Genomic DNA, 10,630 nt, shown 5'->3' with positions numbered 1-10,630 from the left:
AAGTGCATATTTGTGGCTTATGAATTTCAAAAGAGTTTTGAGTTCAATCCCATGCAAATGAGACCCAAAACTTGAAATGACTGTGCATGTAGCTCTGAAGGTGGGTTTGTGTAAAGGAAGTGTCGCTGTCATTCTGAAGTTTCAGGTGTGCAGACATAAAGGTTATAGGTGAAAAACCTGAAGTTAGTTACTTGATGGGAAATGATCACCGTCACAATGAGAATGCCAAAGGGCACAGGTTCAACCCCTGGAAAGAGGATAACAATGTAAACTGTGAGGTACTGTCATTAGAAGTGTTGGTGTATTGTTTGTCTCCACTGGAGGAAAAAAAATCATTTTACTAATCTGTATCTTTGCCTTATTTTATTAAATTTATTTAATTTAATCAAATCTACAAGATAACCTTAAGGTTTAGTCAATTCTGTCATCATTTACTAACCTTCATGTCGTTCCAAACATATATAGATGAGAAATTCTGAACACTGTGCTGGTCTCACTTTTCTTCTGAAGCCAGTTTTGTGTGAGAAATTGTTATTCATTGATAATCTCACTTTTCAGTGAATTGTTAACTGATGTGACCAGACCTTTGAGTCTGTGAATTGAACTTGAGAACCCGAAAATAATGATTTGTTCACAAAACAGACATTGCTACTGCTCTCATGAACGCTAGGGTGGATGTCAAGATTTTCAGTGATCAATGATTTGAATATCTGTCTCTTTTTCAGACAGTTCACAAATTTTCCTCTTTTGTCTTCCACAGATGAAAGAAAATGCTAAGGGTTTGAAGCAACAAAATGGTGAGTAAAGGAGGGTAGAATTTTCTTTTTTAGGTGAGCTATCCCTTTAAAACTCATTTTTAGGGAATTTAACTTGAATGTATTTCTTTTGTCCTCTTTTATTGGCAGATGATTTTGCTTGTATTAGGGAAAACAATATTTAATTCCTTAACATTCTTAAAACAAAATTAATTAATGACCTTACAATGGCATAAAACCGTTTTTGTGGGGTTTTTTTTAGCAGTTTTCATCATATTCTCATGTTTAGTATTTGAAGTTAGCACTGTGTGTGTGTCACATTCCAGGCCGCCCACAGCATATGCTGCACATGCACACCGCAATCGCAGTCTCTCATGCATGATGTTGCGGAGCAATGTGGCGAAAACAGACACCGCAACTTCAGAGCACGTTGGTTTTCATAACAGCTCTGCTCATACTTGGTAAATATAAGAGGAATTAAGTTCTCCAGCTGCCATCTGGGTTATCAGAATAGAATAAAGACTGGCAAGAAATTAACCTGCTTCTGAAATGCGGACATGTTGACGTGTCTCAAGTGGAGTAACTGCACTTCGATTTGAGGGAGAGAGATGCGAAGAATAAAATGTCATAATGGAAATTCATCACCCAGCCTTCAGCCTGATTCTTACCTGAGACACCTTTTTCCCTTTAAGTTTACAGGGGCCTATTGCCTGGGGCATAATACCTCTGAAATTACTGCATAGCTGTCTTCTCAGTAACCACAGAATGGAGAAATGTGGGAGGCTGGGCAACAAGACGTGCATTGTAACCCCTTCAATAGCTCAGCACCTCCTGTGTCACAGCATACAAAAAAGGACAGCCGTATGAGTGTGTGTGTGTGTGGAAAGAGGCCCAAGGTTTACCTGGTCTGCGGCTGTAGACACCACGGCAGCCAAGAAGCATCAGGAGGCAACGGAGCATGACAGGCCCCACATCAAAGCCCAAGCACCACACCTTGATCCAGACCCCCCACCCCACGCCCCACACCTCCTCCCGTCAGGACACACCTGACAGAGGGGCCACCCCGCGCCTTCAAAGCGAGACTGAGAGACACGAGACACAAATAAACGTCTAGACACTTTCTCTTACAGTGACCTAATGGTGTGGAATTTTTGCTCCCTTTGCACCTTATCTCTGTCGAGAGGGTAGAAACAACGTGATTGATTTGGGAAGTGTCAGAAGACTCCAGGATTCCCCCACCCACCCCACCCCTCTGAGAAGAACAATTGAATTGCTAATGTGCTAGAGGAGTGAAATCTCTGTGTGTGGGTAATTTGAGTAAGAAACTTGGGTGTTCAAATCTGTTTATATATATACAAATATCTGTTTTAGTCCAAACAAATATGCTTAAAAAAGGAATGTGTTCAATACTGGTTAAGCTCTATCAGCAGTATTTGTGGCATAATGTCAATTACCACAGAAAATGATGTAATGATATATATATATATATATATATATATATATATATATATATATATATATATATATATATATATATATATATATATATATACAGAAGTTTATTTCACCAAAGGGGTGGTTCGGACAGTTTTACTGCTCAAATAATTAACTGTTTCAATTCACTTTTATGCTTTTAAACCCTCTAAAACATTAGTCCTATTTACTTTAATCGTAAGTGCATTCTTGTAACCACAATTTAGCTTTTTAAAAATAAATAAAGACATACATACATACATACATACAGGCATACATACATACATACAGGCATACATACATACATACATACATACAGGCATACATACAGGCATACATACATACACACACACATACATACATACATACATACATACATACATACATACATACATACATACATACATACAGGCATACATACATACACACATACATACATACATGCATACATACATGCATACATTCATGCATACATACATACATACATACATACATACATACAGCCATACATACATACACACATACATGCATACATTCATGCATACATACATACATGCATACATACATACATACATACATACATACATACATACATACATACATACATACATACATACAGGCATACATACAGGCATACATACATACATACATACATACATACATACATACATACATACATACATACATACATACACACATACAGGCATACATACAGGCATACATGCATACATACATACATACATACATACATACATACATACATACATACATACATACACACATACATGCATACATGCATACATACATACATACATACACACATACATGCATACATTCATGCATACATACATACATACATACATACATACATTCATTCATACAGAGGGACCAATCAAAATAACTTTCTGTGGTAATCGACTTTATGCCACAAATGCTGATAGAGCTTAACCCTACTAAACCTTGACGATTTTCTTTAATGACTCCTAAACCCATATTCAGCAGTCATGTAAATGTGGTTTAAAACATCCTTAGACAAAACATGAAAACATTTTTCTTACCTCCTACATTCAAAAACTTCTAAGAAACATTGGGCTTAATTTCCTGTGTCTTTGCCGTAGCTTATTTTAATATATCCACTGATCTAAATGGCTCACAGGCTTGGATCAGAATGTTTTCAATACATACCTGTCTGGAGTAATTAATTATATTTGTTAAAGCCTTCAGCCAAAAGTGTTTTTCTTTTTTTTCTTCGTTCAGACGTTTGCTTGTCTTAGCACCTCCCGCCACCCAGTGTTAGGAGACAGATTTAATTGCCACATGAAAGCCACAAAAAAGAGAGCTCAGTCTCCTCATAAACAGAAGCCACACCTAGCAGGGGAATAGTTTCACCTTTGAAAAAAATCTGTCCACACTGTAATTAAAGAGAAAGGGTTCCACAGAGTAATCTGACTTTATACTGCTGACTGTTGATGGAATGATGTTCAACCAAAAATGCTAATAAGTCATTCTTGGCCAAAATAATGAGGACATGGTTATTTGCTAGATCCCCCATAATTAAATATGAAAACTCTTCCTTTCTCTTCACCACACCAAAACATTGGGTCATTGGAGAGCCCTTGTGGGTGATGTGGACAATCATAAAGTCACTTATTAATATTTATATAGTTTCCGTAGTTCAACTGGTAGAGCATGGTGCTACACTCAACAAATTGTTTTTGATTGTTTTTTTGTTTGTCGTGTTTTACAGTTAATATCTAAAAAGATCCTTAAAACATGTTTTTAACTTGATTTTAACAAAAATCTGCCAATGCAATAAGACAAAATACACGTGTATTAAAGTTTCATTATTTAGAAAAAAGTCTTATCAAATGCAGTCTTGAGTAAATTTATCTTGTAAGTATTTTTAGATATTTTAACTGGAAAACAAGTATTTTTATGTAATGTAGCAATACCAAGGTCATGGATGCGATTCCCGCAAAATGAAGATTTATACATTGAATGCACATTAAGTTGCTTTGGATGAAACAGTCAACCAAATGCGTAAGTGTAATTGTCACGTCTGATCATACGTCTCAGAGTTAAACATTTCACAATGGGTAAGACAGATGTTAAGAATGTTAAAACCCACCAAAGTGCTGTGATAAAGGGTAAATATTGCCGGATTTAGTGTTTAAGTTCTGATAACCCTGCTTTATCACCTTTTTGTGCAGGACTCTGCATAAGTTTGATTGAGGATGACTACCTTGCTCTTATCAAACCATTTCTTTTCCTTAAGACTTCTCTTAGGAAGTAACCCTAGATGCTCTGTAATACAATAGAGCTTTCCTGCTCTCTTTGTCCAGGGGATTGTGGAATGCCAGCGGAGGGCACGGTGTGAACAGTGAGGGCAGGGGAACATGAAAAGGTCTGCTCTGCTGGGACTGGCACTCTCTGGCTCTGCGGCGGAATAAAAGCAACGGTAAGGATTAGAGGAGCGTTCCTCAGCTTGTGGGATAAGCTGATCTTCCACACTTCAGGTAACACTTTTTTTTTAAATAGAAGGGGCTTTGGAAAAATAATGTGAGACATAGCTAAAGAGACAATCTGGTCTTCCAAAAAAGAGGACATTTAATTTAGGCTTAGAACACAACGTGTCTGACTGTTGAGATTGGTCAACGGCTGCAGAAACGGAATCTAAATTTGGGACCTTAAACTGTCTAGAAGCACATAAGGATGACAGGTGGAATTTAATGCAAATGTCTCTATAAAACTTAATTCAACAGATTATATAAGTGACACAGGGTCACCTAATCTCTAAGAGGATGAATCCTTTCAAACGAAGGAGACAAGCTAGTAGAATGTTCCCCCATGAAAGGCTTCCAAAGCCAATACTTTTTCAGAAGGGCACAGTAGTCTCACCCAGTCCCAGCCTCAGGGTTCGGATTGCTATCTGATCAAGTATGCACACTCCATTTACACTTGGCCACATACATATATCTATGCGAGACGCATATAAATCTGTCTAATATCTCTCATGAGTTACATTTTCTGTTGACACTCTTTATACCCCTTATGGCAAGTTTATGTGGTTGCCGATTGTTCAATGTCCATGTATTTTATCCATAATTTGCACACTCACATTTGGATTGTGGGGCTCCAAAATGTCCATGAGCTGACGTAGTTGCAAAGTATGCATATGTGGCTTCACCAACTATGCATTTAAATTTAGTGATTTAAAATGAGTGTCTTGTATGCATCTCAAACCATCTCCTGAAGATTCAAACCATCTCAGGTGGTGATTTGAGTGACTGGATCTGAAATGCCTCTTAGAAGGCTTTTACATTTGTTTTTTCATTGTTGTATTACTAAAAAGTATAAATAACCCCTCACAACGTTTGTGGACTTTTTTAATTCATATTTGACCAAAAGTTCCAATGTGATTAGGTGGATTTTAAGTAGTTTCCAGGAGTAAAGGAGTTAAGTTTTTATGACTCAGCTGCGTAAGGAAATCAACATATTTTGTCATATCATATTTTGTCATATCACCAACATAACATATCTTGGTCATCGTGTTGGAGTTCAAGATCATATATTTTCTTGGTCTTGTCATTGATTCAGTTGACTCGTTTCTCTTCTGGTCTCTGTCTTGACCAGATTTTGACCCTATGTCTAGAGTAGAACTCGATCCTCATCTGGTCCTGGTCTTGAGTAGAACTCAGCGGCCTTCTCGTCCCAGTCTTGACTCTGAATCGAATGAGCTGGCTTTGACTACGACACTGTATCCTTGAATAATCCACTTCATCTAACTTTGTCTTTAACTTTATCTGCCCTTAAATGGTTACTATAAATAGCAGACTGCCCTTTATTGTCTAAGTGTCTAGTTCTCGACCAAAATAATCCCAGAATATGTTGCACCAAACTATCTGAGATAGAGGAAGCTGTAGGAAGCATGTTAGGTACTGTGGATTGTAGTGCAGTCTGCGACTGTGTTAGTATGCAAACAACGTGCGTGTTAGACTAGGTATAAATCAAAGCATCTACAGCAGAAGTTTGTCTGTGTGTGTGTGTGTGCGTGCGCGTGTGTGTTTGGAAATCTGGTGGGCTGAGGAAGTCTTGGCTCATCTGCATGGTGAGACAAGTTATCAGGGGGAGCCATGAGTGTCCTGTTCACTCCAGGGACTAAGCAGAACAACAGCCTCGGTGTGACGCATGACTACACTCTGGCACAGCGCAACCGCACTGGGCCTAATCTCGCTGTACCTCCTGATCCACCTCTTCACCCTCTCTCTGGTCATTATCACTCTACAGTTTAGTATGTATCACGGTGGGGATGGCAGTGTGCGGGTCTCCGCAATTTACTCTGCCCTCGGCTGCCCTGTGCAGTTTAGTGAGGATATGAATCCTGTTGGTTCAATGAGATAGTGCCAATTTGTTAGCTCAACATGCAGAACCGTAACAGGATATTTGCTGTTACTATTGCTGAACTGCCGAATTCGTTTTTTAGACTTGGTTTCTTTTGATCTAGGTACATTTATCAGTTCTTAAGATGGAAAACATTTGTTTACTTCAAAGAAGATTCCCTTACATATTGGTGCCATGGCCCGTCCCATGAATTAATATGTGACAGCTGCATAGGGCTGGTTTTAGGTTTTTCTTAAGTTCCTCAGGATGTTTTGAGGATTTTAAATGCTTGTAAGTGCAAGCAGCCATCGGAAGTAACACATTCAATTAATTAGCATGTGTTCTAATTAATTGAGACAATTTAACAGTTTTACTGAATATACAACCACTACACTTGTACTTTTGAATGTTTTTATGATAATAAGCATAGTCTCTGACTGAAAATATCATAGCAGGGAACACAGAGGCTAGGGGTCTGAAAATGTAATCAGTGGTGAACATATTAATATAACTCCGTATTCTTATAGAGACAAAGGTCGCCTTACAATTAACCATACATTAAGCCAGCCTAGCTCACACGGATAGTTCTGTCATCCTTTACTCACCATGGTGTTGTTTCAGACTTGTTTCTATTAAACAAAATAAAAATCGAACAAAATTTAATGTGGTTTATGCTTACAACAGCAAAAAGTGTATTTTTCAAGTTGAAAACATTTAGTTGCTTTTTTTTGTTTTAAGCAAAAACCTCACAAAATGTTATTGAATATTCTTTTCAGATCTTCAGCAAAACTCTTCACTGAAGTTTTTGCCTGTTCCTCACATGAAGCTTTTGTACTGGTTTCAGAAGACTTCAGAAGAGTATAGTGCACAATTCGTATGGACCACTTTAAGGTTTTTATAGTGGTTTTTAATCATTATGTAGCTTGACAAAATCCTTCAAAAATCCATCTTCCTACAAATGAAAAAAATAAAAAAATAAACAGGTGTAGAAAGACATGAGGGTGAGTAAATGATGACAGAATTTTTGTTTCTATGCGAACTATTGAAACCTGTCTAGGAATAAATATACTTTCCGATGAGAGACACATGCTGTTTAGTTCGACCTGGTTGTTAAATTACAGAAATGAGTCAGCAAATGTTCATTCCTTAGTATACACTCCCTCCCTTTAACAGCATGGTTCTGTTTTGACTGCTGTTCGTATTTGGAAGGTCTGTGTTCACGACAGGAACCTGTTCCAGGTATTTACACACCACCCTGCTGGAATAAATCCAGTGTGATAGTTCACTCCTCAGGGATGGATTTGATCTCAGACCTGTCATTTCTGGACAGCCCCGGTTTCCATGATCTCTCTATAGCTCCAGGAAGGTTTTTAGCTTTACGTTATATGAGCAGTGTCTTGCGATGTTCTCTATAGTAATCTCCATGTGATACGTTTCTCTTGCAAGACACTTAGCAGGTTTTTGAGGTTACACAGTGTAATGTGATTTTCTTCAAAATATTAGATGTATAAATATGCAAGGAAATATTAATCTTGTACAGGAATGGGGCATTTTACATAACAACTTAATTTCCATCGGCATAATCTTCCGTATTGATTAATGTTATTCCAAGCAGAGGGACATGGCCATTTTAACATTAACCGGATTTATTTTGGATTAGGGCTTAGCTGTCTCTCTGAAAATGTACTAAATAAAAATAAAATATTCAAATAAAACAAGTGTCCCTGGGAATATTAATACCATAAACATGTGTATTATGAAGTGTTACATTAATTCCCTTAAAAGGCAAACAGGCTGAAATGTCACATTTCTATGAAAGAAAATCTTTCAAGCGTAAATGGAATAAAGATTTTCATTAATTTCAATTTATAATATGAGCTAACAGTTGTTACTTTGAAAGTGATGGAAAATAGTATTGTTGAGATATAAATTAGTCTACACAGGAAACCTGCTACAGGCAAAAAGATGTTCCTTAAAGGACATTCAGAAATTGTATGATTGTCTTTAATTCTTTATATTCCAAGTCTTCTGACGCTTTCTGCAAGGAACAAACCAAAGTTTAAATCATTCACTGATATGTTTTCCATCCAGACAACTGTTGCGACCGAGACATTGAGTCAGTGGGTTGAGCCAGAGTGAATGAATCAATCCGATACGTGAACGAATCATTCAGTCAACAGATTCATTGAAAACAACTGACTTCGAAGACTTAGACTCAATTTGTGTGGGACTTTTATATAATAATAATAATAATAATAATAATAATAATAATAAATTATTAATATATAAAGTCCATACAAATTGTGCACTATTTACATGTATATTAATAATATTAAATATTACATAATATTATGCTAAACATACAATTTATATTTAATATTTTATTATATTTTTTGGGTGAACTATTCCTTTAAACTGTGGACTTACACATGTCATCAAATCCTCAGATCTGACTGTCTGACCCTCTGTGGTGAGTCTTTAAATTAAGTAAACAGTATCCTGGGTTCATAAATTTGGCGGTGGAATTCCCAACCTCCCCCTCTCTGCCTTTCTCTCTCAGTCTCCTTCTCTTTTTCTTCTCTACTGGCCACAGATTTACTGCAGCAGTAATAACTGTCATGGCAAATGCCTGGTAAAGTGCTGGACAAGGGACCAACAGAAGGAGAGTATTTATCACGGTATTGACTTTCTGACTGTGGTGTCGTGAACTCTTTTGTCATAAACTGGAGCACTCAGAGCGAGCGTGGCGATCGATAAGGGGGAAAACTGCTGTCAGGTTCTCTCCCAGGGAGCATTGCTTTTGTTACAGCCACTTAGGGGGCTGATAAATGCTCTGCTGTGGATAGGTCTCAGCTTCCGTCCACTTGCTGAAGGGACTTCTCATACTAGTTTTTATATCTTGAAAAAAAAAATCCATCTTCTACAGGAATATTCTCTGTTATGAAAGGTTTAGTGAACTAGAATAACAATCATAGAATAGGATTGCGTGCTTTTAATAGCCTTAGATATGAATAGCCGTGCCATTATTTCTAGCGCTTTTCATTTAATTGAGGATTAACTAATCTCTCAGTCTAAAGCTGCTTTTTAAAACGGAATATACGGTTTTGGATAAAATTACGCACTAAATAATATGAGCTTTATTTTTACAGCTTTATCAAATAATTTAAGACGTCCCTGACAGTCCAAATGCTTTGGCATAATGTCTATGATTAATGTGAGGTGTGCAGTGGACGTGGCACTCGCTGAATGGTAAATCAGTGGTGTGGTTATTGATGGCAGTGCTGATTAGGGGGCTGGAGAAATGGCTGTGTCTGATTGATGATGACGGAGGTGGTGTTAAACCGCTGACGATAAGCAGACAGACTGCTCGGCCGTGATCTCCAGAGCCCAATCGTATTGTCGGGGTCAGAGGTGGGTCAAGTTTACTTCCCCGAGGGGGACGGAAGCCCTGATGATATTCCCAAAGTTAACATAACCTTTGACCTCTTCAGACAAGAGAGGCTCCATACCATCCGTGAGTTTGTAGATAATCCTCTGCTTACACACAAGTAACAATTTTTTTGTAAAGAAAAAAAATCCCTGCGTCATGTTTGTGAACACCTTGTGGGTTTATCTGCTCAACAAAATAATTTAAAAAGTATTATTTCTGAAATTAGGTAAAAGAAGCTGTTTTCTCATAAAGATGCCCCCTCTTGTAAAAATGTCTACGGCTGTCTGGACAGCTGGTTGGATGTCATGAAAATGACATGAAACACTGACATATCTGTGATGACCTTTGACCTCAGAAGTAAGAGAGATGAGCTGGGTATCAAGTTGACAAATTGATGATTGTTAGACAGCAAGTCCAAAGCAAGCACAGCTGTTTGTCACTTTAGAAACCTGAAACTCTAATGATACAGTGGCTATCTAAAGCAATGGTTTCCATGCCATAGCTGAGAAAGATACGCTATATATACATATATATTATATAAATTAAAAGTTTTTATATTTTTTAAAGCCTAATAAATGTTCAAATGTATAGC

The 10,630-nt window shown here is 37.5% G+C and overlaps 1 long non-coding RNA gene across 2 annotated transcripts in view; it reads left to right on the top strand.

Annotated features, from left to right (window-relative positions):
* The first annotated feature begins 662 nt into the window (after positions 1 to 662).
* LOC309479892 overlaps positions 663 to 10,630 on the top strand; it is a 52,184-nt gene continuing 42,216 nt past the window's right edge. The window contains exons 1-3 of one of the 2 annotated variants that reach the window (XR_014199457.1): positions 663 to 797; positions 1,082 to 2,072; positions 4,571 to 4,686. This is a non-coding gene — a long non-coding RNA (uncharacterized lncRNA). Of the gene's footprint in view, positions 798 to 1,081; positions 2,073 to 4,570; positions 5,725 to 10,630 lie in introns of those variants that run through there. The other variant, XR_014199458.1, reaches the window with a different exon arrangement.

Source organism: Leuciscus leuciscus (assembly GCF_965113295.1).
Source record: "Leuciscus leuciscus genome assembly, chromosome: 17".
Taxonomy (NCBI): Eukaryota; Metazoa; Chordata; class Actinopteri; order Cypriniformes; family Leuciscidae; genus Leuciscus; species Leuciscus leuciscus.
The sequence above is the reverse complement of the archived record's forward strand: the minus strand, read 5'-3'. Positions and strand labels throughout refer to the sequence as shown.